At 46.3% G+C, this 14,413-nt stretch overlaps 1 long non-coding RNA gene across 1 annotated transcript in view; it reads left to right on the top strand.

Annotated features, from left to right (window-relative positions):
• The first annotated feature begins 1,813 nt into the window (after nt 1-1,813).
• Nucleotides 1,814-14,413, top strand: part of LOC132207566 (uncharacterized) — an 86,745-nt gene continuing 74,145 nt past the window's right edge. Inside the window, exon 1 of the long non-coding RNA XR_009443580.1 lies at nt 1,814-1,990. This is a non-coding gene — a long non-coding RNA (uncharacterized LOC132207566). The remainder of the gene's footprint in view (nt 1,991-14,413) is intronic.

A 14,413-nucleotide genomic window follows, 5' to 3' on the forward strand; every position in this document is an offset into this window, starting at 1 on the left:
AGAGGCAGGCAGAGACAGACAGACAGACAGTCAGACAGAGACAGGCAGGCAGGCAGGCAGAGACAGTCAGACAGAGACAAACAGACAGAGACAGGCAGGCAAACAGTCAGACAGAGACAGGCCGACAGTCAGACAGAAACAGGCAGGCAGGCAGAGGCAGTCAGACACAGACACCCAGTCAGACAGAGACAGAGAGACAGACAGGCAGGCGGCACCAGGCAGGCAGGCAGAGACAGTCAGACACAGACAGGCAGGCAGGCAGACAGAGACAGGCAGGCAGGCAGACAGACAGACAGAGACAGACAGACAGAGGGAGGCAGACACAGACAGACAGACAGTCAGACAGAGACAGGCAGGCAGGCAGAGACAGTCAGACACAGACAGGCAGGCAAACAGTCAGACAGAGACAGGCCGACAGTCAGACAGAGACAGGCAGGCAGGCAGACAGGCAGACACAGACAGGCAGGCAGACAGACAGAGGCAGGCAGACAGAGACAGATAGACAGGCAGGCAGACAGACAGACAGACAGAGGCAGGCAGCCGGAGACAGACAGACGCAGACAGACAGACAGTCAGAGGCAGGCAGGCAGAGACAGACAGGCAGACAGAGACCTTTTTAAAATTAACAAGAACATGTGATTAACACACTTAATAGCTGCGACCGAGTGTGATTTAAAAGAATGCTGATTACCAGAAGTTAAATAGGGGTTGTAAGATCCACTATTTGAAACGAGTAAAGAGCCAATTCGATTGTACTTTGGATTTGGGTGTAATGACAATGCACGTCGGTTGAAAGAGATTGATGTTTTAGTTTAAACTGTTCTGAGTCCTGCTTCATAAATATAAAGGAGGGCTTCATAACTTATAAAGCTGCTGTTCCTCCACCACTGTTCTGCAGAAATTACTGAATCAAACGACAGAGTATGACCAGCATCATAAGATAGGAGTAGAAGTAAGGCCATTCGGCCAATCAAGTCCACTCCGCCATTTAAATCATGGCTGATGGGCATTTCAACGACACTTGTCGATAGCCAGAGACTATTTCCCAGGGCAGAAATGGCTAGCACGAGGGGTCATAGTTTTAAGCTGGTTGGTGGAAAGTATAGAGGGGATGTCAGAGGCAGGTTCTTTACGCAGAGAGTTGTGAGAGCATGGAATGCGTTGCCAGCAGCAGTTGTGGAAGCAAGGTCATTGGGGTCATTTAAGAGACTGCTGGACATGCATATGGTCACAGAAATTTGAGGGTGCATCCATGAGGATCAATGGTCGGCACAACATTGTGGGCTGAAGGGCCTGTTCTGTGCTGTACTGTTCTATGTTCTATGTTCTATGTTCTACTTCCCTCAACTCTCCCTGTAGCCCTTGACTCCTTTTGAGATCAAGAATTTGTTGATCTCTGCCTGGAAGGCATCCAACGTCCCGGCCTCCACTGCACTCTGCGGCAATGAATTCACAAGCCCACCACTCTCTGGCTGAAGACGTGTCGTCTCGTTTCAGTTTTAAATTTACCCCCTCTAATTTTAAGGCTGTGCCCACGGGTCCTACTCTCCCCGCCTAACAGAAACAACTTCCTAGCGTCCACCCCTTCTAAACCATACATTATCACTGACGGTTCCCTAGTTAGATTTGACATATTGCATTTGAGAAGGAAATGGCCTGTTTCCATCATTCCAGAGTACTTTTCTTAATCATTGTATTTATTTGTCGGCCCAATAAAGGAATTAATTTTATTTGATAGCTCAATAAGTTAAAACTGTAATCGAAGTTAGTTTTCTTCCTCCTTTGTAGTGGATCTGTTGGAGTTGCACACAGCACAACACGTCTTTGATCGACACAAATTGACACAAAACGAGCAACTTCTAAATGTAACTGAAGTAATCAACTGTTTAACGTCCATTTATGATGGTTTGGAACAAAATCACAAAGACTAGGTCAATGTGTCACTCTGTGTCAACATGTGTCTGAACTGGCTGCTGAACGTCTTTGATACGTATGTATGATTTACACTTGAATGTAGTATGTTTAGATTGTCCTAAGGTGCATTAAACTGCATCCTACATTTTGGATTTTGATCAGTTAAGTAAATGTGAAGATTGTCAACTGATTAAAATCAATCCTAGTATTGTTGACATAAGGTTTCAGTATGTTCTAATTTCATTTCAGTGCAAGTGATAAAGTAGTTGAAAGTTTTAGCGACTTTTGTTTTAAATCACAAAATTGAAACTGATATAGAACATAGAACGTAGAACAGTCCAGCACAGAACAGGCCCTTCAGCCCACGATGTTGTGCCGACCATATACTTTTGATTCCATTTGGTCAAATCTGTACAGGATCATGGAGACATCTTGACACTCTGATTGTAATGCTCTTCACGGTGACAAATGTGAGTGCTGGAGAAAGACGTGTATAAAGTACACAATATGAACATCATCCAGTTAATGTCAAGGAATAAACAGCCAGATGCAGAATAAGTTTTTATGTGACCCTCAATCTCGTAGAGTCATACAGCATAGAAACACCATGTCTATGCCTCCCAACAAACACCAAACTACAGTAATCTCATTTATCTACACTTGGTCCATAGCCTACTTTGACCTAGCATTTTAAATGCTCATCCCAGATGCTTTTTAAATGTTGAGAATACCTGCCTCAACTACGCTCTCAGGCAGCGTGCTCCATATGTCCACTTTGTTGATGAAAAAGCTTTTCCTCAGACTTCCTCCAAAGCATTTAATCCTCACCTTAAACTTGTGCCATCTGGTCTTAGACACATGTGCCATGGGGAAAGGATTCTCACAATGTATTCTGCCAGGGCCTGTCATAATTTTGTCTGCCTCAATCAGATCCCAACCCCCACCTCAGCTTCCTCTGCTACAAGAAACACAAATCCAGCATACCAGTCTATCTCGTAACTGAGACTTTTTAACCTAGCCAGTATCTTGAAGAGCATTAACTGTGCCATTGTGGTATTTTCCAGACTAATTGTCATTCAGCTTATCTCAGTCAGATTGTTTAGTAAGCTCCATTTAGGAATAATGTTATGCACTTCACTTGGAAATGTATTAAGACTGTGACAGTATATTGGGGAATCCTTGCAAGTGGAGAGATTTTTATTTTCTTTCAGTCCAAGTTGGATATAATTCTAGGATTTGGAGATGAACGTCCAGGGTTAAACCTCCGGTGTCCTTCTATCCACCCCAAATCACCTCCAATTTTCCATTTATATAAAATTGAGCTTTGTTTGCATGAGGTGTGTTCCAATATTAAATCGTTATTGCGACTGTAAATTTTGACATTCTTCATTAGGTACGTACCCTTCATATTGATAGCGGCTCAAGGTGCTTCAGGGTGTCAAAACCAAAATGTTGCATTTTCCAGTGAAATTGTAGACATTGAGCTGAAATTCTCGCGAGGGAGCACTGAACGGCATGCATTATTTCTGAGTACCGCCCTCATTAATACTTATTCCATTTTTGTACCTGCCAGACAGAAACTAGACGCTCAGAATTAGCGAAATGAAATTCTGAGTGGGTGTGTGATGCTTGCACATTGCTCAATGCTCCTCTGGACCTCCAACTTGGGCAGTAGTCACCAGCATCTGCAGCCACACCCATCAGTAGCACCCCATGTCCACAGTTTTGACATGTGGCATGTTCCAGCCTCAGCACATCATGGCACATCTCAGATCTGCTTTCAGTACTCTTCTGTACTTCATTGCTGCATTTTGGATTGCAGCAGCCCCCCTCATTGCAGTGCTACTGCCAGGGCACTTTTATATGCAGGGACAGGCACCCATTCGTGTATTGGGCCACGTTACACATCAGGACACCTTGCTTGAGCTCTCCACTCTCATTTTGTCCCTGCATGAATGCTAACAGCTCCTCTGCCTTGTCTTCATTTGCTTTGTCTTTTTATGGGTTGCCCCCTCCGCCACATCTCTCAGACTCATAACACTAGTATGTTGATTAACCTTTTGGCATCGAGACAAAGCCAGACAGCTTGCCATGTTTGTCAGCAGTCATCAATCAAAGGAGTGGGTGTGTTGCCGTTTAGCACCGTGATATGTTGATCTCACACCTGCAGCATGTGCCAGCTGCAGAAGCACAGAACGCGTTGCATTGTCTCCAACCACATGGTCGTTCTTCAGGTTCTGAGGGGAATGGTCTGTAGTCAAGGGAGGCAGTTCCAGGCAGCAGATCGAGGTAACTCCAGGGCATTGTCTGATATCACTCGAAGGGCTTGGATGCAATCAGTTGGCTGCTCAGGATGATCATGGTCAGGACACTGTCCTCATAGGTTGTGAGAAGTCAAACGTTAGACACCTCACTACCTGTGTTGGCTCTTTCTGCCCTACGGTGGGCTGTTTTTCCTGGAATGAAACAAAGGGAGTGATTGAGTGAGATGAAATGAGCTGGTGCATTTGTTAGTGCTCATGTATGTTTGGGAAGGGAGGTGAGGTCTCCTGGGTGAGAGCAAGAGGCACAGAGAACATAGAGGATTAATCGCCTTGGGCCCTCAAGTAGGCGAGAGCAAGTGAAGACAGACATTGAATGCTTTGGTGAGAATGGTATTACATGAGCTGTGCTGAAGGGTGGTGCAGAATTAGAGAGAGTGTGAATGTGAGGTAGCACAGACCAATGATACCAGTCACGGTTGGACATAGAGCAGTTTTTCCGCCGTCTTCGCCTCCATGCCTACTTCTTCAACCGGGAACCTAACCCTCCTTCCACTGACCCCTTCACCCGCTTCCAACACAAGTCCTCCTCCTGGACACCACCCTTAGGCCTCCTACCCTCCCTCGACCTCTACATCTCCAACTGCCGTCGAGACGTTAACCACCTCAACCTCTCCACCCCTCTCGCCCACTCCAACCTCTCCCCCGCAGAACGGGCAGCCCTCCGCTCCAACCCCAACCTCATCATCAAACCCGCAGACAAGGGTGGCGCAGTGGTAGTATGGCGCACTGACCTCTACATCGCTGAGGCCAGACGCCAACTCTCCGACACCACCTCCTACTGCCCCCTCGATCATGACCCCACACCCACATGACCAAACCATCATCTCCAACGCCATTCACGACCTCATCACCTCAGGGGACCTCCCACCCACATCCTCCAACCTCATTGTTCCCCAACCCCGCACGGCCCGTTTCTATCTCCTTCCCAAAATCCACAAACCTGCCTGCCCTGGTCGACCCATCGTCTCAGCCTGTTCCTGCCCCACCGAACTCATCTCCACCTATCTGGACTCCATTTTCTCCCCTTTGGTCCAGGAACTCCCCACCTACGTCCGTGACACCACCCACGCCCTCCACCTCCTCCAGGGCTTCCAATTCCCTGGCCCCCAACACCTCATATTCACCATGGACGTCCAGTCCCTGTACACCTGCATTCCGCATGCAGATGGTATCAAAGCCCTCTGCTTCTTCCTGTCCCGCAGGCCCGACCATTCCCCCTCCACCGACGCTCTCATCCGCCTAGCTGAACTCGTCCTCACCCTCAACAACTTCTCTTTTGACTCCTCCCACTTCCTACAGACTAAGGGGGTGGCCATGGGCACCCGCATGGGCCCCAGCTATGCCTGCCTCTTTGTAGGTTACGTGGAACAGTCCCTCTTCCGTACCTACACAGGCCCCAAACCGCACCTCTTCCTCCGGTACATTGATGACTGTATCGGCGCCGCCTCTTGCTCCCCAGAGGAGCTCGAACAGTTCATCCACTTCACCAACACCTTCCACCGCAACCTTCAGTTCACCTGGGCCATCTCCAGCACATCCCTCACCTTCCTGGACCTCTCAGTCTCCATCTCAGGCAACCAGCTTGTAACTGATGTCCATTTCAAGCCCACCGATTCCCACAGCTACCTAGAATACACCTCCTCCCACCCACCCTCCTGCAAAAATTCCATTCCCTATTCTCAATTCCTCCGCCTCCGCCGCATCTGCTCCCACGATAAGACATTCCACTCCCGCACATCCCAGATGTCCAAGTTCTTCTAGGACAGCAACTTTCCCCCCACAGTGATCGAGAACGCCCTTGACCGCGTCCTCCGTATTTCCCGCAACACATCCCTCACACCCCGCCCCGCCACAACCGCCCTAAGAGGATCCCCCTCGTTCTCACACTTCACCCTACCAACCTCCGGATACAACGCATCATCCTCCGACACTTTCGCCATTTACAATCCGACCCCACCACCCAAGACATTTTTCCATCCCCACCCCTGTCTGCTTTCCGGAGAGACCACTCTCTCCGTGACTCCCTTGTTCGCTCCACACTGCCCTGCAACCCCACCACACCCGGCACCTTCCCCTGCAACCGCAGGAAATGCTACACTTGCCCCCACACCTCCTCCCTCACCCCTATCCCAGGCCCCATGATGACATTCCACATCAAGCAGAGATTCACCTGCACATCTGCCAATGTGGTATACTGCATCCACTGTACCCGGTGTGGCTTCCTCTACATTGGGGAAACCAAGCGGAGGCTTGGAGACCGCTTTGCAGAACACCTCCGCTCAGTTCCGAACAAATAACTGCACCTCCCAGTCGCAAACCATTTCCACTCCCCCTCCCATTCTCTAGATGACATGTCCATCATGGGCCTCCTGCACTGCCACAATGATGCCACCCGAAGGTTGCAGGAACAGCAACTCATATTCCACCTGGGAACCCTGCAGCCATATGGTATCAATGTGGACTTCACCAGTTTCAAAATCTCCCCTTCCCCTACTGCATCCCTAAACCAGCCCAGTTCGTCCCCTCCCCCCACTGCACCACACAACCAGCCCAGCTCTTGCCCCCCCCCCACCCACTGCATCCCAAAACCAGTCCAACCTGTCTCTGCCTCCCTAACCAGTTCTTCCTCTCACCCATCCCTTCCTCCCACACCAAGCCGCACCCCCATCTACCTACTAACCTCATCCCACCTCCTTGACCTGTCCGTCTTCCCTGGACTGACCTATCCCCTCCCTACCTCCCCACCTATACTCTCTCCACCTATTTTCTTTACTCTCCATCTTCGGTCCGCCTCCCCCTCTCTCCCTATTTATTCCAGTTCCCTCTCCCCATCCCCCTCTCCGATGAAGGGTCTAGGCCCAAAACGTCAGCTTTTGTGCTCCTGAGATGCTGCTTGGCCTGCTGTGTTCATCCAGCCTCACATTTTATTATCTTGGAATTCTCCAGCATCTGCAGTTCCCATTATCTCCAATGAGGCTCCTCTTCTGTTGGAGCAGAGGTCACTGATCTTGCAGCACTGCTGTATGGCTCTTTTGGTGGTTGAGACTGCATTGACACTGGACAGACTCAGATGAGTCTGGCCGAGTCTTGTGTCGTGGCCTCCTGTGCTTGTCTTTGGGAAAGAGGACAGTCCTCCACTGCACCAATCCATCCAACTGTAAAGTAAGGTGCTAATTTCCCCTTTCCTGCCCTGTCTGGGACAAATGCTATGAACTGTATAAGGCAGTTCTGGATTCTGGGCATTTTACTGGTTCACAATAGCCTTTAAACATGGCACTAGTGCCAGTAATACCGGGATGTTTCAGTGGTGGCAAACACTTGCAGTTACGATGAGTGGAAAACTAACGAGCGTCGGCTGAGAGAGGCACAACAGGAGCATTGTTGCTAGTTATTGAAAAGGTTTGCAGCAACAGAGTGAGAAAATTTGTTAGGTGTTTTGGAGAGATACTGTCCTTGCAGTGCAATAAAAATAACACTGAACTGATTCACTCCAGTGTTTTGGACCTTCAGATTTCAGAACAGAATTAGACCATTCAGCCCATTGAGTGGGATCTATCATTCTCAACCTCCTGTGTCCTTACTAAGCAAGAACATGTCTATCTATGCCTGAAATCAACTCTGACTTGGCTTCCACAGCTTTCTGCATCAATGAGTTCCACAGATTCACAACTTTCTGACTGAAGAAATTCTTCCTCAACTCCATCCTGAAGGGTGGTCCCTTTGACTCTGAGGCTGTGCCCTCAGGTCCTGGTCTCTCCTACTTGTGGAAACATCATCTCCATGTCCACTCTCTCCAGGCCTGATTTACCTTCAGTGTGACCCCCTTCATCCTTCTAAACTCCTTCAAGTACAGGCCCAGAGTTCTCAGCCACTCCTCACTTCATCCCCAGGATTATGTTTGAGAACCTCATCTAGACCCTGACAAAGGCCAGCACATCCTTCCTTAGATAGATGGCCAAAAACCGCTCTTAATATTCCAAATGCAATATGACCAGAGCCTTACACAGCCTCAGCAATACATCTCTGCTCTTGTACTTTTGCCGTCTTGAAATGAATGCTGACATTGCATTTGCCCTCCCAACTGCCAACTGAAACTGCATGTTAAAAGAATCCTGAATTGGGTCATCTTTGTGCTTCAGATTTCTGAAGCCTTTCCCAATTTAGAAAATAGTCTATGCCTGTACTTTCACTTCTCCACAGACTCTCTGTGACCTCCCCACTTCCTCAACACTACTTGCCTCTCCACCTATCATAGAACATAGAACACAGAAAATAGAACAGTACAGCACAGAACAGGCCCTTCAGCCCACGATGTTGTGCCGACCATTGATCCTCATGTATGCACCCGCAAATTTCTGTGACCATATGCATGTCCAGCAGTCTCTTAAATGACCCCAATGACCTTGCTTCCACAACTGCTGCTGGCAACGCATTCCATGTCCTCACAACTCTGTGTAAAGAACCCGCCTCTGACATCCCCTCTCTACTTTCCTCCAACCAGCTTAAAACTATGACCCCTCGTGTTAACCTTTTCTGCCCTGGAAAATAGTCTCTGGCTATCAACGCTATCTATGCCTCTCATTATCTTGTATACCTCAATTAGGTCCCCTCTCCTCCTCCTTTTCTCCAATGAGAAGAGTCCGAGCTCAGTCAACCTCTCTTCATAAGATAAGCCCTCCAGTCCAGGCAGCATCCTGGTAAACCTCCTCCTGAACCCTCTCCAAAGCATCCATATCTTTCCTATAATAGGGCGACCATAACTGGACGCAGTATTCCAAGTGCGGTCTAACCAAAGTTTTATAGAGCTGCAACAAGATCTCCTGACTCTTAAACTCAATCCCCCTGTTAATGAAAGCCAAAACACCATATGCTTTCTTAACAACCCTGTCCACTTGGGTGGCCAGTTTAAGGGATCTATGTATCTGCACACCAAGATCCCTCTGTTCCTCCACACTGCCAAGAATCCTATCCTTAATCCTGTACTCAGCTTTCAAGTTCGACCTTCCAAAATGCATCACCTCACATTTATCCAGGTTGAACTCCATCTGCCACCTCTCAGCCCATCTCTACATCCTGTCAATGTCCCGCTGCAGCCTACAACAGCCCTCTATACTGTCAACGACACCTCCAACCTTTGTGTCGTCTGCAAACTTGCTGACCCATCCTTCAATCCCCTCATCCAAGTCATTAATAAAAATTACAAACAGTAGAGGCCCAAGGACAGAGCCCTGTGGAACACCACTCACCACTGACTTCCAGGCAGAATATTTTCCTTCTACTACCACTCGCTGTCTTCTGTTGGCCAGCCAATTCTGTATCCAGACAGCTAAGTTCCCCTGTATCCCATTCCTCCTGACCTTCTGAATGAGCCTACCATGGGGAACATTATCAAATGCCTTGCTGAAGTCCATATACACCACATCCACAGCTCAACCCTCATCAACTTTTCTAGTCACATCCTCAAAGAACTTGATAAGGTTTGTGAGGCATGACCTGCCCCTCACAAAGCTGTGTTGACTGCATTTAATCAAGCCATGCTCTTCCAGATGGTCTTAAATCCTATCCCTCAGAATCCTTTCTAACACCTTGCACACGACAGACGTGAGACTTGTTCTATTGAAATGTCATCTGCAAACTTAGCAGCAACCCCCTTTGGACGACAATACCATTAGTTCCTTTGTCCGGATTGCTAATGTATAATGTGAATGGCTGTCGTCTGAACTCTGATGACTGCGGAACTCCTGTAGTTGCTGGCTGCCATCCTGAAAAAGACCCTTTTATTCCCACTTTCTGCATTCTGCCAGTTAGCCAATCCACTATCCATGCCAGTACCTATTCTCGAACACCATAAGCTCATTTTTTATTTTGAAGCCTCCTGTGTGTCACCTTGCCAAAGGCTTTCTGGAATTCCAAATAGGTAAAGTTCAATGGCTCTCTTTGGTTTTAACTCACTGGTTACATTCCCAAAGGATCTAACAGAGACCTTCCCTTGACAAAGTAGTGTTTTCTCAGCCCAGTTTACCATGTACTTCCACGTATTCTCCGGTCTCATCCTTAATAATAGACTCTAAAATCTGACCCACTGACCAGTGCCAGGCTAACAGGTCTATAATTTCTCGTCTTTTGCCACCCTCCATTTTAAACAGGGGTGTTATGTTTGCCATTTTGCACTCCTTGGGACCCACCCTGACTCCAGTAATTCCTGAAAGATCACCAATGCCTGCATGGTCTTCTCACTTATCTCCTTCAGAACTCTTGGAGGCAGTCCATCCGGTCCATGTAATTTACCATCTTCTCGGAATTATACAATTCCTACAGTGCGGAAAGAAACCATTGGGTCTGCACCACCTCCGCAAAGAACATCCCACCAAGACCCAGCCCTGTACTGTTTCCCCGCAAGCTCACATTTGCCATGGCTGATCCATCTTGCCTGCACATCTTTGGACTGTGGATGGAAATCAGAGCACCTGTCCGAGACCCGTGCAGACATGGAGAGAATGTACAAATTCCACACAGACCCTTCAGCTTCCCCTGTACCTTCTCCTTAGTGATGGCCACCACACTCACTTCTGCTTCAGACTCCCTTAAAGGTCTAATACTGGTGCCTTCCAACCTGAAGACTGATGCAAAATATTTGTTCAGTTCCTCTGCCATTTCTTTGTTTCCCAACACTACTTATTTGGCCCCTCTTGAAATTTCCTTTGGATTTTCAGGGGTGTTTTACAATAACAATATCTACTTTATTGTGTTGACAAATGGATTGTTTAGATCATCACAGAAACAATAAGAAAAATTCATCAGTCCTCTCATTTAACAATTATATATATATATTAATATCACAATCAATGCATTTCCATCAGGTAAGTACACAGCTGGAACTTTCTAACCTGGCGTTTTCATTTTTCATTTCTCAGATTTCACTCTCAGACAGAACAGTTGATGTTGACACACTGTTCATTAAAAATAACATCCACTGTATTTTTCCCCATGTTGTAGCTCGTGGACTTGTGTAACCTTAACGTATAGAGTCCATGTTCATTTTCAAGGAAGTTATTACTTTAGTGATTTCAGGTGTTACATTCAGGAGGGTACCATGCTGCAATTCTAGCCTGCTGTTTGCAGAGTAATCCCAATGTGGAAGATTTTGAAAAGTATGTAAATTTCCCTAATTTACCTGTCTTTGCAATCCAAACTGATAGACACCACGGTCCAGATTTCTGTTGTTCACAAGAATGCCTGTTTCTGACAACTGCGTAGATTCTAGCATCAGACAGATATTTACAAAGATTGGACACATATCTGTACGAATTAAAGCTGTCAAACCCCCTGTAAACTCATCTTGCTGCAGACAAACATCGAGGGGAGAGGGATAAAACATGGATATTATAGGTGTAAAAAAAAGGCAAAGTAGGCTGTTCACTGGTCCCTGTTCACAGGATTTGCGAAGATGATCTTGAGGATATAAAACAAATGAATAAATATCGCACAGTGACTTATTATCTTTTGCAACAAGTGTTGATGATATGGCATTTCTGTGATCATAAAATAGAACATTGTCCAATTTCCTAAGAGCATTACCGCAGTTTTCATTTGTATTCTCCATTTCGGGAACATACTTAATTGGTACTTTACTGACTAAGTGACCTTCGCTCATCTACAGTGTTCGGTTGCAAACAGCCAATATTTTATTATTCTAATTTAGTAACTTAGGTTTGGAATTTTGTCATGGAAATGTATTTCACTTATGCTACTCTGCGTAAACACACAACTACCGCAGTTAATAAAAGAAAGAACTGCATTTATGTAGCACATTTTATGGTCTAAGGCATACAAAGTACTCTATACGCAGCTAAACTACTTTTGAAATGCCGTCATTGATGCAGCATAAGAAAATGTGTAGTGTTTAAAATAGTCAGAAGTAAAGAAATATGAAATGAAGAAATCATAAATAGTTAAAAAAATGAAATTATGAATATGAAGAAATATAAAATCTTCAGTCCCTTGCGAGTGGAGACATAGAATCAGGAGATGTAGAGTCAGTATGGAGCCTATCAGGGAGGAGGCAATTCTGGATCTGGTGTTGTGCAATAAACCGGATTTGATCAGGGACCTCAAAGTAAAGGAGCCATTAGGAGGTAGTGACCGTAATATGATCATTTTTAATCAGCAATTTGAGAGGGAGAAGGGAGAATCGGAAGTGTCAGTATTGTAGGAACTATGGAGCAATGAGGGAGGAGCTGGCCAAAGTTCAATGGTTCAATACCGTAGCAGGGATGGCAGTGGAACAACAATGGCAGGTATTTCTGGATATAATGCAAAAGGTGCAGGATCAGTTCATTCCAAAGAAGAAAAAAGAACCGAAGGGGAGGCAGGGGTGGCTGTGGTTGACGAGGGAAGTTAAGGACTCTATAAAGATAAAAGAGAAGAAGTATAACAGAGCAAAGATGAGTGGGAAGCCGGAGGACTGGGAAGCTTTTAAAGAGCAACAGAAGATAACTAAAAAGGCAATACGCAGAGAATAAAATGAGGTACCAAGGTAAACTGGCGAAAAATATAAAGGAGGATAGTAAAAGCTTTTTTTAGGTATGTGGAAAAAAAATGGTTAAGACGAGAATTGGCCCTTGAAGACAGAAACGAGTGAATTTATTTAATGGGAACAAGGAAATGGCAGAAGAGTTGAATAGGTACCTTGGATCTGTCTTCACTCGAGAAGACAGAAGCAATCTCCCAGATGTAATAGTGGCTGAAGGACGTAGGGTAATGGATGAACTGAAGGGTATTTACATGAGGCAGGAAATGGTGTTGGATAGACGGTTGGGTCTGAAGGCTGATAAGTCCCCGGGACCTGATGGTCTGCAATCCAGGGTACTTAAGGAGGTGGCTCTAGAAATCGTGAACACATTGGTAATCATTTTCCAATGTTCTCTAGATTCAGCATCAGTTCCTGCGAATTGGAGGGTGGCTAATGTTGTCCCACTTTTCAAGAAAGGAGGGAGAGCGAAAACAAGAAATTATAGACCGGTTAGCGGGACGTCAGTAGTGGGAAAGATGCTGGAGTCAATTATAAAAGATGAAATTACTACCATTTGGATAGCAGTAACGGATAGGTCAGAGTCAGCATGGATTTACAAAGGGGCAATCATGCTTGACTAATCTTCTGGAATTTTTTGAGGACATAACTATGAAGATGGACAAGGGAGAACCAATGGATGTCGTGTACCTGGACTTTCAGAAAGCCGTTGATAAAGTCCCACACAGGAGATTATTGAGCAAAATTAGGGCACATGTTATTGGGAGCCAAATACTGAGTTGGATTGAAAATTGGCTGGCTGACAGGAAGCAAAGAGTAGTGATAAATGGGTCCCTTTCGGAATGGCAGGCGGTGATCAGTGGGGGACCGCCAGGTTCGGAGCTGGGACCGCAGCTATTTACAATATACATTAATGATATAGATGAAGGCACTAAAAGTAATATTCGCAAATTTGCTCCTGACACACAGCTGGGTGGCAGTGTGAAATGTGAGGAGGATGTTATGTGAATGCAGGGTGACTTGGACAGGCTCGGTGAGTGGATGGATGCATGGCAGATGCAGTTTCATGTGGACAAATGTGTGGTGATCCACTTTGCTGGCAAGAACAGGAAGGCAGATTACTATCTAAATAGAGTCAAGTTGGTAAAGGGGAAGTAAAACGCAATCTAGGTATTCTTGTACATGAGTCAATGAAAGCGAGCATGCAGGTACAGCAGGCAGTGAAGAAAGCTAATGGCTTAGAAAGATGAGAGGAAGTCTGATTGAGACGTATAAGATTATTAAAGGATTGGACACTCTGGAGGCAGGAAGCATGTTTCTGCTGATGGTTGAGTCCAGAACCAGAGGACACAGTTTAAAAATAAGGGGTAGGCCATTTAGAACAGAGTTGAGGAAAATCTTCTTCACCCAGAGAGTGGTGGATATGTGGAATGCTCTGCCCCAGAAGGCAGTGGAGGCCAGGTCTCTGGACAGTTGCAAGAAAGAGATGGATAGAGCTCTTAACCGTTGATTCCACTGTCTTTATGGGGATAAGGCAGGGACAGGATACTGATTGTGGATGATCAGCCATGATTATAATGAATGGTGGTGTTGGCTCAAAGGGCCGAATGGCCTACTCCTGCACCTGTTGTCCATTGTAAAAGTT

Source organism: Stegostoma tigrinum, unplaced genomic scaffold (assembly GCF_030684315.1).
Source record: "Stegostoma tigrinum isolate sSteTig4 unplaced genomic scaffold, sSteTig4.hap1 scaffold_101, whole genome shotgun sequence".
Taxonomy (NCBI): Eukaryota; Metazoa; Chordata; class Chondrichthyes; order Orectolobiformes; family Stegostomatidae; genus Stegostoma; species Stegostoma tigrinum.